At 41.0% G+C, this 18,859-nt stretch overlaps 1 protein-coding gene and 1 long non-coding RNA gene across 3 annotated transcripts in view; one reads left to right on the forward strand and one right to left on the reverse strand.

Moving 5' to 3' along the window:
* The window catches only part of LOC120097454 (uncharacterized), a 63,292-nt gene extending 46,404 nt beyond the window's left edge, over positions 1-16,888 (forward strand). The window contains exon 7 of the long non-coding RNA XR_005494862.2: positions 54-16,888. This is a non-coding gene — a long non-coding RNA (uncharacterized LOC120097454). The remainder of the gene's footprint in view (positions 1-53) is intronic.
* Positions 1-18,859, reverse strand: part of Prkg1 (protein kinase cGMP-dependent 1) — a 1,233,235-nt gene that overhangs the window by 888,659 nt on the left and 325,717 nt on the right. The window lies entirely within an intron of this gene.

The following is an 18,859-nucleotide window of genomic DNA, read 5'->3' on the forward strand; positions in this document are numbered from 1 at the left end:
AGCTCTGTAACTCCAGAGAAGCACACTCTCTACTTTGTTATTCTGGCTTTCAGGAGCATTGGATCAAATCCCTACTCTGACTAAAAAGTACCCAGCTGCCCTTTCCAAGTTTCCAACCTATTCCAGAAGATCAAAGGGAAGAAATAGACCTGAACTAAATGTGATATCCATGGCTAATGGTAGGTGCTCTGTGGGCTAAGATCGCGAGGGCATGGAGGGTGTGGACTTGTTGCAGTTGGCACTACTGCCTGGCTAGAGGCTGGGTAGGAGGAAAGGAGGGAACAGAGGAAGGTGGTATGCTACAGTCCCAGCATAGAAGGGAAGGGACATCTTGCTTTTCCTTGTCCCTTCATTTGTCCACTCACACTTGGTGTGTGTACATGTGTGCGTGTGTATGCGTGTGCATGTCAGGGTGCCCACAGCACAGGTTGACGAGCGTTTTCTTTTTCACTCTTCCTTCACATTATGCTTCAGGAAGGATATCTCCCCGAACCCGGAGCTCACTGACTATTCTAGGCTGACTGGTCAGAGACCAACCTGTTCCTGATCCGTCAGCACCAGCATTACAGAAGTGCACCACCACATCCAATTTTTACATGAGTGCCTGGGACAGAATTCAGGTCCTCAAGCTTGCATGGCAAGCACTCAACCACTGAGCCATCTCCTATCTCTGTCATGCTTGTTACTGAATTTTACCCTGCACTTACTTCTCTTATGTGTCTTTCCCCTTTCTTTTTTCTTCTGTCATTGGTAGCTTAGCATTTCCCCTGTCTTTCCCTCTTCTCTTTAATCTAATGTTTAACCCATCTCTCATCTTTCAGTGCTCTGTCCATCCATCAAAGACCCTGCTCTTCTGCCTTATATCCAGCCTGAGATGTGGTTACAGGGCATCAGTCCCTGCCCATTTGGGATGAGGATTCTCAGGCACAGCATCAGAACAGGTGATGGAAAGCGCTGCTGTCATAAGATCAACCGGGAAATCTATGCTCAACCTCCTAGAACGTCCTTTCCTGGACCGTTCACTCACACCTGCCTTTCATCCCACAACCCTGTTGAGTTTCTTAAAACTACTGCTTGCACATTTTTGAAACAAACATATGCCTTAACTTCGTCACCAAATCCCTAGCCTCCAAGCCCTGGGAGTGCAATGTTAACAGGCTGGTTTCTGCATAGTGACATGCCCATCATGTCTAAAGTTTACAGAGCAGTTTTCACTGCTTGGTTTCCCACCTAAAATACCTAGATCACCTCCTGGTACAAACATTCCAAGCCAAAGGATGATTTCCAGAGTACATGCAGAGTTACTTTTCCATTTGTAGAGGAGATCTACAACTATACATGAAATAATTTCGTTTGATTTCTAACTTGAGTAGGGCAATGATTGCATTTTGATAAGAATTATTTCAAAGCTACAGTGTTGAGTTTATTGCTGATATTATGATGATTTAGTAAAACATAAGTAAAATGCTTTGGAATACTCAAAAACGTAAAATTCTCACTTCTCCTAGCTTTTCAATATGATCTTTATTCCTATTTTTGTGTTTCAGTCAACTGTGTTTTGTAGGTAGTAGACCTGGTGAGATTTGATTGTAGGCATTGAATAGTCAGAAAAGGCTTAGATGATAAGCAAATAAAGTTAAGTTTATGCGATGAGAGGCAGATATAGACGTATGGTTGTGTGTGTGTGTGTGTGTGTGTGTGTGTGTGTGTGTGTGTGTGTGTGGTGTGTCTGTGTATTCACGTGTCTAATTACATGTGTGCACTGATATGTGTACACATGAGAACATGCATATATGAAGAACTGAGGTAATATGATGTTTTCCATCATCATTTCCACTTATGTAGTGAGGCAAGTTCTCTTGTGAGCCTGGAGCTTACCAATGACACTAGTTAAGCTAGGCCTGGTGTTCCTATGTGTCTACCTCCCAAGTATTGGAAATACAGATTGCCCACTAGTCCACCAGACTTTTTATGGGAGTGCTAGGACTTGAACTCTGATCCTCCTGCTTGCACGGCAAGCACTTCCTCTACTGAGCCATCTCCCTCACCTCCTAAGTTTCTTTTAAATGGTAGAAATACAACTGCTGTACCCTCCCTCAAAGCAACTGCTATGACTGAAAGAAAAGAAACTCCATTCACTGACAGTGTGTCTAATTTTATTCTGGTTTTGTTTAAAGAGAAATCTTGGGACAGTTCAAATCATCTTCCTGCTTCTGTATGTAGATAGGAGTTTTTAGGTACCTTGCCAACATCTATAGCAGGATCATGAGACATTGCCTGTTGAGTGAGATTCACGACTATCACCACCACCACCACCACCACACCACTACCACCACCATCATCATCATCATCACCACCTAGGTTGTGCAGCCCAAACTTTATGAATTTGGAGCACTGGAGGGAGGACCACCAATAATTATATGATTTCAGTGATTCTGGAGCTGAGCATCTGTGTCCTATTTGTGTCTGGCCCCTGTTGCCTGCCTTTAATCAGTGCCCCTTGAAACCCACAGGGTCTCCATCGGTAGCCAATTTTAGTTTCCCATCACTGACTGCATCAATTCTTGTTTTTCTGCAGAGATCATGAAGATGAAGATGATTTACAGTTCTTCAGAGATTCTCAGACTCATTAAATAAATGTTTCAAAAATTTATTCACTTAACTTCTATTAATAACCACAGAAATTATTTAATGTTCTAGGATGAGTTAAAAATAACACTTTTTGATAAACAGTGCTATTTAAAATTCAACCAGGGACTGTGATTCAGAGCTTAGAAGGAAACATTTTAATGTAGATATCTAAAAGTCACATTAAAAACTTTAGCAGCCTGACTAAATATCAAAATATTTTGGTAGTATTTTTGAAATATTTAGAAATTCAATTTTATCTTTAGATCCAACCGTCCAGGATATTTCCTTTTAGAGGAGACATGGAAAAAATGTCAAAATAAAATATATAAAGAGAGCAAACACAATAAAAGGTTGAGTGGCCATAGACAAAAAAAATGGAGTAAAATTGCAGGCCTGGATACAGACCTCAGAATGTGGGGCGATTAGGAAAGCAGCTCTTTGGGGCTGTGTAGATACCGTGGTGATCAGGAAAAGTTACGTAGCAATCATGAAGACTAGAGTTGTAGCCCAGCATTCTCGTAACATGCTTGGCTTTCTGCACATGGCAGTTACCTCGGCTCAGGGCCACAGGGGGTCATAGGAATAATGCTTTCCCTTGCTAAAATGCAAGCCTCAGGTTCAGAGTCCCTACCTCAGAGCACTTGGCAGAGAGGGAGAGGCAACATCACTCCATGCTGTCATCTACTTCTGGCAGACATTGGCAAGCATAACTGTGCACATATATGTACACATATGGATACACACACAAATAAATAAAAATAATAAGCATTTAAACAACTGTGCTCCATACACCCGTAGGTGTGTGTGTGTGTGTGTGTGTGTGTGTGTGTGTGTGTGTATGTGAGCACTGTGTGTGAGAACTGAGTGTGTGCATGTATGGGTGGGTATGTGTGTGAGTCTGTATATGTGTGTATGCAAGCGTGTGTGTGTGTGTCAGCATGTGTGAGAACTGAGTGTGTGGGTGTTTGAGCAAGCATATGTGTGTGAGCATGTGTATGTGTGTATTAGCATGTATGTGAGAACTGAGTGCATGTCCTTAAGAGTAATATCTTGCTTTAAAACTACACATTTGTTGTCTTCCCCTTGACAGGAAAGCCAGCATCCAGGCCGTGGGTATGTCTGTGCTCTCTCACTGAGCAGCTCTTGGGCCACCGTTCTCTTTGCCTCCTCCAGGCAGGCTGACATTAGTCCTTTCCTCAGGGTCCCCTTGGAGTGTCTCTAACCCCACTATTATTTCAGTGAAAACAGAATGATATTCTCCCTCTCTCTCTCTCTCTCTCTCTCTCTCTCTCTCTCGTTGTAGAATTCTAGAAATTTTATTGTTGTCCAATAGACTTTGGCCCCTATTTCCATGATGCATAAGACCTTAGGCGGTGAGTTGCAGAACTGGCTCAGTGGTTAAGTGCATTTGTGGCCCTCAGAGAGGACCTATTTTGACTTCCTAGCATTTAGATGGTGGCTCACAACTACCTGTAACTCCTGATCCTGGAAATCTGATGCCTTAACTGATCTCTGTGGGCACCAGGCATGAACATGGTACAAATAGATACACATATATAGGCAAAATATACACATAGAATAATAAAATAAATAAATATATTACATATACTAGCTTGCAACGCAGGCAGGAGAACATGCCACTCATGCTCTCTTTGTTAACTTAAAAAGGCACAAAGAAATTGTTCTGATTCCAACTTTGAATTCAGGACATCGGTCCTTCCCACAGCTTGTGTGTGTGTGTGTGTGTGTGTGTGTGTGTGTGTGTGTGTGTGTGTGTGTGTGTGTGAATTGTGTGAGTATGTATTTGCATATTTGTTCATATGCCTGTGTATGTATCTGTATATGTGTGTGGGTATTTGTGTCTGTATGTTCACTTTTAGGTCCCCATATATGACAGCGTCCTCCCAGTTTATGGAGGCTAGGTGATTAGCCTCTGTGTCTGACTCAGGCAGGATGCACCTCTCAAGAGATGGAATGGGAAGCTGAAAGCCACTGGATTGGTGCTCTTCCTTTTAACCCTTTCTCTTTCACTGCAGGAGAACTTTCCTAGTGGACACAGCCTCATTATGGTTGGCTATGAAACAAGCATACGAGCACACAGGGGCTTCTGAAAGGAGGCATTTCTCTTCTGATTTCCTGACTTACTAATTTCTTCATTCATCCCTCCCGCCATTCACTCTCTCACTCATCATATTTACTGAGTGTCTGTTATGGGCATTCACAGCTACTCACAGAGTCTCCTAAGTGGCTTACATTTTAGGGCAGGAAAAATTTAATTTTAAAAGAGTCTAAAAATGTAACTCTGGAGACATCAGACTTTCTAGAGAAGACAAGCATTTTGTCTGGCAAAGATAAAGTCTAAGATAACAGCAGAGAGGCTACCTACTGAGGCACAGCGTGGGGGAGAGGTTGGGGCTAACAGAGAGGCATGGAAGTCATTTCCAGAGCTTGAGTTCTGCCAGGTAGGTGTTCTGAGACTAAGAGGATCTCAGAGCCTGTAGCAGAGGGAGGGAGACAGAGCAGCATAAGTGTCAGGTTGTTCTGAAAAAGTAACTCAAAGTACAAGCCATTAGAAACATGTCTGAGAGGACTGGAATGATTGGAGAAAGGAAACTATTTCTACTTAAGCAATTTTTCCCCCAATTCAGAAGCCCAAAGGAAAAGGACGCAGATTTATCTAAAGTGTTTCAATGTTGGTAAAGACAGAATTCAGGGCTTTGGGTAAGTGTTCTGTCTCTGAGCCATAACCCCAGCTCCACTGAGTATTTTAAAAGAACAGAGATGGGCACTCAGTGATTGGGTGGCACCTTATCACATCCCAGGAAGTCAACATGAAGGAGTTCATTTTTCTTCTAGAGTTCGGATAGAACAGTAAGAAACCACACATGTCTTGCCCAGAAGCACCATTTCTTGCCCTGAGCTCAGTCCACTCAGCTTAAGGCATACATATTGGTGTCTTCATCAGATACTAAGAATAACTACAACAGTATCTGATTGAGGAGACAACCGGGGAGGACAATCTGAGCTACATTATGTCCAAAACTTTCTCTGTTCTTGCTTTGTCCTTAGCCTGCACATTGAATAGACATATAGCAGCTCTGTATAAGAATAGCTCTTATGTACTAGGGAAAATGCACTGTCTTTGATTAATATCATGGGATCTGCTGCCATGAGGCTTTGTGTATCATGTTGCAAAGACACCCCCTGCCTCAAGTCTCAATATTGTCATCTATCAGCTGGGATGCCAACTGCACCTACCTCACAGGACTACGGTGAGGATAAAGGAGATACTACAGAAGAATGCTCAGTGTTCTCTGCTGCTATTAATATTGATCAAATGCTATCACTGACTCCATAGTGCACCCATGGAAGGATCCAGAAGGCATGGAGATGAGCAACCAAGGTCACTAAGAGCTTGTTGGTGACTGGAACTACTCAGGCCAGTCCCAAGATTTCTCTCTCTCTCTCTCTCTCTCTCTCTCTCTCTCTCTCTCTCTCTCTCTCTCTCTGTATGTATGTATTATGTATGTATGTATATGTGTTTGTGTGAGTGTATGTGTATGTGTGTATGTGTATATGTGCGTGTGAGGGCATGTCTGTACATATGTGTATATGTGTACATTTGTGTGTATTGTATGCATGTGTGCATGTGTGTATGTGTATATGTATATGTACATGTGTGTATGTGTGTGTAAGAGTGTGTGTGGGTATATGTATGTATACGTGTGTGAGTGTGTGTGTATGTGTGTGTGTGTGTTAGTGCGGGAAGTATATGGACTACGGGTTCACACATGTGCAGGTTAGAGCTTGACATCAGGTGTCCTTTTCTGTGTCTCTCCATCTTATTTCCTGAGACCGTCTTTCATTGAATCTGGAGCTGGCTGGTTTGGCTTGCTTAACTGCTCAGCCAGCCCTGGGGATCCTTTTACCTCTGTCTCCCCAGTTCTGAGACTGTAGGCATATACCACTGTGTTTGTTTCTTACAGAGGTTCTGAGGATGTGAACTTGGGTCCTCATGCTTGTGCAGCAAGAACTTTACACATTGAGCAATCCCCAGCTCTGACAATTTTATACATCCCCTTTAGTATAACATTTCCAACATGCCTATTAAGCCACCCAAAATAATTCTTTTTTCTTTTTTTGTTTTCTTTTATTGGATATTTTCTTTATTTATATTTTAAATGTTATCCCCTTTCCCAGTTTCCCCTCCAGAAACCCCTTACCCCATCTCCTCTCCTCCTGCTTCTGTGAGGTTGCTCCCCAACCTACCAGACCCAATCCTTCCCACTTCCCTGCACTAGCATTCCCCTACACTGGGGCACCTAGACTTCACAGGAACAAGGGCCTCTCCTCCCTTTGATGTCCAACAAGGCCATCCTCTGCTACATGTGCGGCTAGAGCCAGGGGTCCCTCCATGTGTACTCTTTGGTTAGTGGTTTAACCACAGATCTGGTGGTGTCTGATTGGTTAGCATTGCCATTTTTCCTATGGAGTTGCAAACGCCTTCAGCTCCTCCAGTCCTTTCTCTAACTCCTCCATTGGGGAATTTGTGCCCAGTCCAATGGGTGGCTATGAGCATCCCCTCTGCCTCTGTATTTGTCAGGCTCTGGCAGAGCCTCTCAGGAGACAGCTATATCAGGCTCCTGTCAGCATGCACTTGTTGACCTTCGCAATAGTGTCTGGGTTTGGTGACTGCATATGGGATGGATCCCCAGGTAGAGCAGTCAATGAATGGTCTTTTCTTCAGTCTCTGCTCCACACTTTGTCTCCATATTTCTCCTGTATTTTGTTCCCCCCTCTAAGAAGGACTGAAGCATCCACACTTTGGTCTTCTTCCTTCTTGAGCTTTATATGATCTGTGAATTGTGTCTTTGGGTACTCCGAGCTTCTGGGCTAATATCCACTTCTCAATGAGTGCATACCATGTGTGCTCTTTTGTGTGTTCTGGGTTACCTCACTCAGGATGACATTTTCTAGTTCCATCCGTTTGACTGTGAATTTGATGAAGTCATTGTTTTTAATAGCTGAGTAGTACTCCATTGTGTAGATGTACCACATTTTCTCTGTCCATACCTCTGTTGAAGGACAATAGTTTTTAATTGTGTGTTTTAAGAAGGCCATATTGTTTTTTATGTTTAACTTTAGTCCTGAACCATTATTGTGACATTCCTAGGGTTGGTATATCTCCCTATGTTCTTTATTAGAAATATATATTCCACAGACCCCTGTGAAGTGGTCATTTTGATTGCCATTAGTGTTCTTGTAATGTCTCACAATAAAAACATTCCTTTCATGGGCAACACAATAAATAAGGGATGAACAAATATTTCCACAAAATAGCTTGGCAAGTATAATAAAGTCACGAAGTGCTTACAATTGTTTTAACGTTCCTGTACATTTAATTCTAAGCTGCTAGTGGGCAAGGGTGGTCCATTTTTTCTGGACAAAGTGTGTCTCTGAACATATCAGCTCAGACCAGCTGGTGCACAAGATTAAACAGCAGAAATTTCAGCATGGATAAGCGAGAGACTCCTGAAGCCACACCGCATCAGAGAGCTTCCAGCAGTTGCTAGCTGCCAAGGGGGGCAGAGGTACTCCCCTGTGGCTGCAGGTAGGTAGCGCATGCTCCCGTGGATGGTCACACACCATGGCTATATGGGCAGCGTTAATTGGACTCAGTGATTTATTAATAGTACCAGAAAAGGAGACAAAGACATTTCACAGAGAGGCACATGAGGAGGAAGGCATAAAGGGGAGATGGAGAGAAGATGTTTTGAAAGACTAACATGTTATCTTTAAAATGCATGTATTTGGTACACAAAGAAGACCTCAAACATATGTTACCATATCCATTAACAAATAATTTATGACCCCAAGATAAAGCAGTGTCAAAGTTATTCCTCTCACTCACCTGAAGGCATATAGAAGCTTATATGTAAGACATAAAGTGATTTGATTTTGAAGGCAATTTGTTTTCACCCCAGATAGTCTCTTGTTGCCCATATATCAACAAAACAATGCTATGTTTTTAAGGAAAAAACTGGAATTTCACATTCATCTCAAAGTGTCTCTGGAGAAATTACTTGGATATTTCCTTCCCATTAATTTGATAATTGCAGGATATTAATAAAGAAAATTTTCTTCATGATTGATGGAGTCGTGTCCCAGAAACCTATTTACTGTCATTTTTCATAATCTTCAGAAATGTGTCTGGAGACATTTATGGAGTCACAGTAATGTCAGACTGTAGACCCAGACCCTGTTGATAGACTAGTAACTCCATTAGCCGATGAACTGTCACTTGGAAAATATTAAAACTGACTTGAAAACTGAAATGGGGTCAACAGTCTACTGCATTCACAGTTTTATCAGCTTCCCCAACTCATTTCAAGTATGAATGGTAAACTAAATCGAAAATTTACACACCAACACGCTACATATAAGGATCTGCATCATTTAATAGAAACCTTTCTTTATCATAAACTCTGCTCAACTGCTCAGGTCCCATGCCATTAGACAGCTCTAGGGCTGACATACACACTGTCGGTACTGAATGCCAAGGTAGGCAGTTCCCAGCATACGCCATGGGAAGCAGCCAGCAGCTGCCAAAGGTACTGACTACCTCATTAACTTCAATCTTGAGGAATAGTCAGTCACTCCTTTACTCCTTAAAACTGAAGAAAAAAGAAGGTTTAAATATTGTGGATCAAACATTTTGGATCCCCTGTGCATTGAAGAAAAGCAATTTTCATAGAAATTATTAGGTTGGAAGCATTGGTCAGTGGTAGAATGCTTACCCAACATGCATTTAGTCCTATAGACTTTCATCTGTAGAACATAAATAAGTAAACAAACCAATGCACACACAGTTATTGTTTCGATAGTAGACAACTTGTGGTAGGGTTTCAATGCCCTCAGCATTGCCTTTCATGCACCATACACAGCGTCTCTCTCATTGCTTACTCTTCAATTATTATTATCACCACTTTGCAGATGAGGAAATGCATACTTAAGGAGTTGAATCCTAAATTAACCACCTGTTGATTATCCTTTAGACCCTATGGATTATTATTGTTTGTCTGCAAGCACATGATATGAATATGCAGCCATAGAGCATAGCTCACACAAGACAACTTTTTGGAGTTGTTTCTCGTTTCCCTTTATATGGGTTCCACAAATGGGATGGAGGGCAACAGGCTTGCAGAGATAAGAGCCTTGAGCCATCTCACTAGGCCTGGCTGGCAATTATTAATAAAACTTGAAATGATATCAGTTTATCTGATTTTAGAATTTTTTTTGGTAATGGATATTTTCAAAGGATTTTTCTAAACTTTTATGCTTTAGTCCCACTCTGTTGAATATTATTTTCATAATAAAGGGTTAGTTTTATGGTTAGACATTATTCATATATATTGTATATAATCTACTATCTTGAGCTTATATACATTAAATAAGATAATATATAAAGTACTTCTACCCATTCCTAGTACATAGATCTTCTTAATGAATAGATAAAAATAATATAGTATAAAATAAGTTCTACTCATTTGCTGGGGATGGTATAAAGAAATGTTGATTGCACTGTGCATGAGTTTGATTGAGTACATGTGTACCTGTGTGTGTGCTTATGCATGTTTGTGAACCAAAAGACAGTGTTGACCATCTTCTTCTGTTGCCCTCCATCTTGATTTTGAGAAACGATTCCTCACCGAGCAGGGAGTTTCCCAGTTCAGCCAGAAGAGCTGGACAGCAAGCTCCAAAGATCCTCCTGCCTCTGCCTCCCCAGAGCTAGGATGGCAGGCAGCACCACCACACCTGGCTAATTTTGTTTGTTTGTTTTCCCATAGGTTCCGGGGAACCAAATTTAGTCTTCATATTGGCATGGCAGGCACCTTACCAACTGAACCATCTCCCTGTCTCCTATGAGTTTTAAAAGTAAGAAGAAAGTCATTTTTAAGGAAAATCTGTCAAATGTTGCTCACCAGTCAAACTCATGCTACTGTATCTAATGTGCTTTCAAGAAATAATACTTGACCTTAGCTTTCAAATAATCCTCTAAGTAAGTTATTTTTTCTGCAGGACCTTAATGATCCAATTCTATTAATGTTGATGATGCAGAGCTAAAAAAAAACGTTCTTAGAGCATGACCCTCCAGAAAATGCTAGAAAGTGTGCTGCTGGTAGGACAGTTGTTCATTCTGTTACTGCCACTATCGTCTGCCTGCATTTCTTCCTCTTCTTTTTTCTCTTTTGCTTTCTCAAGGCTCAAAAATGAGAACATACCATTGCCTCTGAACGTAAGTTCTTGGGCTTGGTAAAGCTGTGGAATCAATTTCAGGGACTGAGAGCTTTGTTTGATTTTTCATAATCTAGAGACTGGATTCATGTCAAACCGCAGAAAGCAGTTCTCCCAGATTTACACAAGGGCACAAGAGTGACTGACCAAGCTCGCTCATGCTGCCTCTCCCGGGATGAGAGATGTGTGTGTACTTTTCCTTCGTCTGCACTGATTCCAAAGCTCTCATCAGCAACAGAAAGCAGAGCTGTCTGTCACAGGTCTGGACACTGACAGGAAAGGCCCAGAGAGTCTCTTTTTCCACTTGATTTCATTTGTAGACCAAAATGTCCTCAACTGAGAGCAGGAAAGCAGCACTTGGATAGCCCTGAACTGTCCATAGAGATGTTCCTCTCAGCTCTTTGACACTTAGAATGTGGCTAGTCCAACTGAGGAACAAAGTGTGCATTACATAGGACTTATATAAAATGTGTTGTGATGAGAAAATCTGTATGACTAACATCTGCAGTTGCCCAGAGTTTAGACCACCACGTGATCATAGTCATGGAGCCCATAATGGGAATTCATTTCCCAGCTTTATATGTGACTAAGTGCAGATAGTTAGTGTGGGCATCCGTGTGCCAGGTCCTGCACGAGGCATGTTTCACTTACTATCTCATTTAATCTTCCTCTATAAAAAGTTATGCCATTAACTTCTTTTCTGGATGTGTCAACTGAGCCTTGGATAATTTAAGTAACTTGCTTAGGATTTCAGTGTGGATGCCTGGTTATGGGAAAAGGTCTGTCTTATTTCCAAGAGCTTATTTCCAAGGCATCAAATTTCACTAAAGTAAAACACTAAATAAAATGCTTTGTTTTTCTACACTCCTTCTAAATCTCTGTGGACGGAAAGCATGCCGTCTTCTAGATAGGAAATGCTTCTCAAGCTGTTGACCTTATCTGCTTTCTGGAGAAGGCAGTCAACTTGCAAACAAGACAAAGCCGTTGCTTTCTTTTATCAAATGCAATAGCTTGGGTCAAATTGTACCTACGGGCACATGGAATCCAATTACACTTGATCTACTGCTAAGTCACTTATCCTAGCAACTGAATCTGTTAGGAGAAAAGATTAATTCTTACACAGTTAAGGATGCGATATTGAGTTATAAAGAACATCTTGACTCATTGCATTTCTGAGTTCTTTATGTTTGTCTGACAGACAGCAACCTTCTTCCTTCAATTTGGCAAATGTTTGAGATCATGGACGGCTGAATGCTTCAATCATTTAAAATAGTTAGTGACAAGAGACACAGGTAACACATTTTTGGTGAGCAGAAGCCTGGGCTATAAAATTCCAGATAAGTGCTCGAACTCCATCTTTGCGATAAGTTTTTTCTTAAAGTGGATATTGTCTGGTAACTGAGAGTAAAGAATCCAATTTCTGTTCATCAGTTTTATTCGTCTAAAACAGCATTAAAATGACAGTGGTCGGGGAAGCAGGAAAGAAAGAAAAGTAGGAAAGCCACAAGCAAAAATCACAACGGAGCAATGACACAAAGCAGGACAGAAATTGTTAACTAAGTCAAAAATGAATACTTCTTTCTTTGGGGAAATCTATGAAACGGTTAAAAATGTCATTTGTGTTCATTCTTTCTCGTCCATGTCAAGCTGTACATTCTCTCCCTGGAGGAATGGTGCCTGGCAGTGATTCCCATTCAGCAAGTGATAAAATTGAAACAGAAATGAGTGAACTGACTTGGCCCAAGTCCGTTAATAAGCTTGTAATAGTCATTCATTCAAAGCACTCAGAATCCATGGCAAAGAAGGGCAGCACAAAACTGAGCACAGCCTGAGTTATCCTCAAGCATTCAAGGGGACAGATCCAGAATTCACTGGAACTTGGTAGGAAGCAATTTTGTGCTATGTATTTGATCAAAAGTATCGCAAAGTCTCATGGTGCCTGCTTATGAAAGGAAATGGCAAGGCTCATACTAGACTTAGTCCGCAGTTCTGCATGAAGCATTATTACAGAAATTAGCTGTCATGGAAATGTCCTGTAGGGGATAAAATTAAAGCAAACCAACAATGCAGGAATTGAGTCAGGAAAGCAATCAGAAGAAATGTAAGCTCAGATTGGAACGATTTGTCAGGATGGCCTCTAATTTAAAAATTGCCAGGCTAAATACGGAGCGGAAACTATCAAAATATTTAAGAACTTCAGCTCGTTTTTTTTTTTTTTTTGGTTTTTTTTTTTAACAATATCATCGGGGTTCCCCTTAGCCAAAGAAATTTAGAGAATCTGTGGCCATTGCTCCTGTCACTGGATTCTCTGTAGTTTGTCTCTCTGACACCCAGATCTTCAACTCTGCTAACTCCTCACAAGAACTGAACCTGATTTTATTTTATTTTTAAAAACTTCTTATGAGTATGGGTGTTTTGTCTCAAAGCACGCCTATGTGTGTATGCCTGCAGTGTCCATTGACTTCTGAAGAGGGCAGTCAATTCCTGCCTGAAACTGGAGGACTGCGAGTCACCATGTGGTGGTGGGAACTGTACCTGGAACCTCTGTAAGAGCAGCAAGGACCCTAATCACTGAGCCAGCTCTTCATCCCCGGACCCTGCTTTTGTTCGACTCTCTTCAGCACCTCTGTCAAACTTAATTCTCTTTGTCATGCACTGAATTCAAGTTTTACTTTTTCTTAAAAATCTTTAAAACTATCTAAACTGAAAAAAATAACCGTGGTACAAGGAGACTGGTTATTATGAGTGGGGTCCTACATCATGTTGATATCATGTGATACTTGCTGTTATTGCTGTGTTCGCTAACAAAGCAACAAGTTCCCATTTGGGATGTCACATACGTATCTCATTTTGGTTAATCTGTCTGTTCCTCTTTCACTGCCTTGCCTTTCCAACCTCAGTATTCCTTCTTCCAATTTGTTCCATTGTCTCAACCCTCCTTACAGCCTCCATTTTCAGCCTCATGAAACCCTTTCTAGTTTCCTGGCCTTTATCAACATTTACTAGTAGCTACCCTGATGTGATTACTTAACAAAGGCGAGGATTCACAGACCAGAGGAAGCATAGACTGTTTTACTTTGTGAACCTAGTTTACCTCTGTATATAAAAATTTTAAAATCTTTATCTCATTCAATCCCCACCATACCCTACTAAAGAAAACACATGTCAAGAAAAGGCAGGTATAGTTTGAAGGGCTGATCACCCTGTCTTGGCAGAGTTTATCAGTCAACTATTGTGCATAATTTGTCCTTTTCTGGACAGTATTCGTCTGTCAGTTGATTTTGGGCCAGAAGGTTGAAGACTTGCGCTCACATGTTGCTAACAGGGGACTGTGCTAGTGGAGATTTGTCTCTACAACCTCTCAGTTCTGGAAGCCACGTTAGGCTTTCTATGTGTATAGATATTTGGTCATTCTCAGATTTCTGATGGGGGTTGAAGACTGATAGACTGATAGAAGTCTCATAGCCTATCAGGCTGCTTAATTCTGAAAATACATATTTTATTGGATAGTTATCAGATAGTATACAAGCTAGCCAAGATATAACATAGATTTTAAGCCTTTCTTAAGCTGGAATGGATAACTAAATGTTCTGTTTAACTGATATAGTGATGGACTGGTTGTTGAGTATATCATATGCTTTATAAATTGTAGAATGGTAATAATTGTACTCAATTTATATATAAGTAAAAAGGCCTTTTAACTGGAAAAAAGGGGGAAATGTTGTGGTTTGCCCTAGAGTTATCTGTATTTTGATGCTAATTCCACTGCCCCAAGGACAGCTGCCTAGTACTCAGGAATCAGGTGACTTCAGCAGAACCTTCTCCCCATTGAATTTGTAAAACACAGGTGAGGGGTAGGTACAGGATAGAAGGAGGCCAGTCATTGGAGGAGAAGGAAGGATGGGTGGGGGAGAAGTTTGAAGGAAGAGGAGGAGACTGGAATGGAAAGGAGGGAGAGAGAGGAGGAGAGGGTGAGACGCCATGGCTGGTGACGTTAAGATTCCACTCTGTGTATTTACAGGTTATTAATGTTTTTAAGGGATGGATAGTACTGGGCTTTGTATGTTTATGTGGGCAATTATATCTTATCAATGGGTCAAAAAAGAAAAAGAAAAGAAAAGGCAGGTATAAAATCCTCTGACAGGAGGAAGGCTGGTTTATCTAGAAAGGCATGAGGTGTCCTGTGAAGGCAGAGAGTTATGGACATCTCAGGGAAAAACTGATTAAAGAATTCAGAACATACTGTGAGAGGGAGGAGGCGATACAGACAGTCTGTTAAGGAAATGGTTACCCTTGACCGTTCTGTGACTTCTGGCCATTCTTCTGATTCTTAAACATTGGCCTGTTGGAGCTCCTCCTTATCCTGATTCTTTTATGTTCTAACTCCTTATGGTAGTTGCTGCTTTCTCTCTCATGAAACATAAACAAACCACGACTCTACTCTGCTTATGACTCTTTTTTTAGTGGTTGTTGCATCTGCTGAGGGTTGAACTCTCATCTGTGTTCACTCAGATGACTCAAAGGGAAAAAGGCAAATCATTTGTAGCTTCTGCCACTTCAATAAAATGTTGAGTCACTATTTTTTTTTTAATCTTAGAAGTAGATATGGGTGAATCTTTTGTTTATTTATTTTCTCTTGAATCAAAAATTGTTTATAGTTACACTGGCCTCTCAATCAAGTTTTAAACTATTTTTAGGCATGTAGGTTGTAACAGAAAGAAAAAGGTTCTCATAAAAGATATGCATACACGTGGATCTCATATCTGTAAAAACAGAGATGAATTCTATGTGCCTGGCACATAGAATTTCATTCATGGCAACATTTAAGCTCTATAAGACCGAATAGAGATAGACAAAAATATCCTGTCCAGGCAAAAGGACCTTTCCATACTGGTTAAATTACATGCCACCTGCAGTTACCAACCACTGCCCTGCACCATGGGGATGTCCAGCTTCTTCTGCCTACAGCTGCTGATCGCTTGTGCAAAGGTTGCTTGGCTGTCAGATAAAAAATAGAGTTCACTTTATGTGCCCATCTCTAAAGACATTGCACTCTCCACTCACTCAGTGTGTTGTCCATGTCGTATCCAGAATGAAAAGGTCATGGCATGAGCTGGCTACAGCTATGTGAAGCTTTCTATGAAAGGTCTCAAAAAATAAAATAAAATATAAGTTTTGAATTGTGTCTACACTCTAGACTAGAGTCTTCTCAATTCCAAAACACTATTAATAAATCATGACTACAATTTATTTTCAGCAAGCCTCGCTTTTTGAGAGGATGAAACATTCTCTATATGACCCAAGAACTTTCTCACTCACTATAAAATACTACACCAAACTTCTGTCAGCCTCAAGGAAATAAACTATTTTCATTTGATTCATCATAGTTATTTCTTTTCTTTATCTAATCTCCAAGGGAATATCTCATACATCAGTCCTCAGTGTGGTCGGCCTTTAGACATTGTGGGTTCTCCTTTCTTCTGTCCTTCTCCGCCCCCTTTTCTTCCACCCTTTCAACCCATTAACACTAGCTAGGAGAGGGAAAAGAAATCCGTGTGTGGCAAATGGAATCAGTTCTACAGAAGTGCAGAAGAAGGTTGGACAAAAGCAGGGTCAGAGAAAATAGGAATTAAAAAAAAAGAGGGGAAAGGGAAGAGACCCCTGAATAAAGTTGGGGGCCAGAAAGAGGTGATGTTAACCTTAGCCTACTTCCTGCTGATTAGGGGTGTCAAGTTCCCTGGGGCAAACTTGATATTCACTGTCAGGATATCTAACTTATTCTTCTTCTTGTTTCTTCTTTATGCACAACTACTTAACAAACTGTGACTAACAACCAAGATCCACCCAACAACCCACACTGCTTCTTGGAGCCCAAGCATTTACACCCTCTGGAAAGTCCCCTGCTTTCGGAACATCACAAAAACACAGAAACTACCTTCACTTGGAAAAAGAAACAAACAAACAAAAACAATGGCAAAAACCCAAACCCAAACCAAAACAGAACAAAACCAGAAAAAGCACAGGCCTGTCAAGACACGAGACCAATCATCATCAGCTGCTGTGGACGATCTGAGGCAGCCTCGTGTCCCACACCAGGGATTAAAAAATATATTCTTATACTATTTCTGTGTATTTTAAAAGAAACCAAAGTTCCAACATTTTCACCACACCTCAGACTCTTGGGACTCATCTTATCCTTGGAGGCTTTGAACGAACCTCCTTCTGAATGTGCTTTGGACCATCTGAATTTTAAATAAGATAACCCCAAAAGTTAGTTAAAACATAGACTATTTCAACAGCCTCTCTTCCGTGGCAGTTTGTAAAGGCTTTTCAGACACCACTGGTTAATACTGTCATTGGTTGTCATGTTACTGGCCTCTTTCTATCTGCAACATGGGAGGGAAACTCAATTACAGCAAGTTTCAGGGAGAAATCAAATTAAGGGTGGTACAAATGGGTCGCAAAAACCCGAAGATACTGATCAGATGAAGACAAATGAGGTACCCAACAGGACTCATCTGTACAGGTAATCTCATCGCTGCTCCCCCTGACTGAAATGCTCGTCTTTATCTAATTGGGAGGCTCTCTCTCGGGTTTCTCTACATCCCTATTCTGATACCCAATCTGGTCTAGCATCCTCTGTTCATGCTCAACTTCTCGGGCCACAGAAATAACATGGAAATTGGTTCACAGTGTGGGTATCATCTTTTCTATGCACTATGTGGGTGACCTCAGGCAATTACTTATGTGACTCAAGCTGTGTTTTTCCCCTAGAGGATTGTTGTAAGGGTTAAATGAGATGTAAGCACTTAGGCTGAGTTTACAATACAGTCAAAAGCTCAACCAATGGATCCTGCCTGCAATCAAGTTGCATATTAGTGATCAAGACATCCCATCCTGCCTTGAAGATGCATGGGTCATATATTCATTTTCTTAAAGTAATTTCTTCATTCTTAACCTTTGAAGTGACCTTGCTTAACGCATGCTTCCTTTTGTTAAAGCAAATCGTACCTGTTAAATTTGTTTGTTTTTTCGTGCTTCTAACTGAGTAATCAGTCATCTGTCATATAGCCCTTTATAAAATTAGGAAAAATTACAGTTATAGGGCTGAAGAGATGCCTCAGAGTGTAAATTTCCTTCCTCAATTTTAAGTATGAGGACCTAAGTTTGGATCCCCAGAAGTGGTGTGAAGAAATTGGATGTGGTATGGTATTCCTATAATCCCAGTGCTAGGAAGTTAGACAAGAGGCTCCCAGGGGACTCACTAGTTCTAGACAACCAGTGACAACTAGATTCAGTGAAAAATCTCTGTCTCAAAAGGTGGTGCAATACAGGAAGACACCCAGCAATGACCTCTGGCTTCCATACTGTAACACAAGTAAAGTAAAAGCAAAGAAACAGATAAGCAAAAACAGTCCAGAAATCAACATACATAGAAACTATGACTTGCTCACAAATCACTGACATTTCCTTTGTATAAAGCTAAGGGAATTATTTTCTCAATTCAACCTCTTCACTTACTTGGTCGTATACAGTAGTACACACTTGTAATAGGAAGCTGAGGTGGGGGGGTACAAGGTTAGGTCTGGCATGGGTTGCATAGTTGGACCGTGTCTCCCAAAGTAAAGCTGCTTATTTAGATATTGTTTTGAAAGCACATATCAGAATATAAAAGGCTAAATACTATTTTTCATCCTAATTTGTTTCAAACAGCAGGACACAGAATCTTAGAGGAAAAAAAAATCAGTGTTGTACTGCAGCGTGACTTAAAATTCCATCTCAGCCAAGTTCATGTTTGCTCAGTTCATGGTTTTAATAATTACAGTTGTTTTTGAGAAACCTGGCATGAGTAGAAACCAGCCCAAATCCACAGATGTGAAAACCACCGGGGACAAATAATGTTAAGTGCAGAAACCAATGGGCCATGCTGGCC

This window comes from Rattus norvegicus, chromosome 1 (genome assembly GCF_036323735.1).
Source record: "Rattus norvegicus strain BN/NHsdMcwi chromosome 1, GRCr8, whole genome shotgun sequence".
Classification (NCBI taxonomy): Eukaryota; Metazoa; Chordata; class Mammalia; order Rodentia; family Muridae; genus Rattus; species Rattus norvegicus.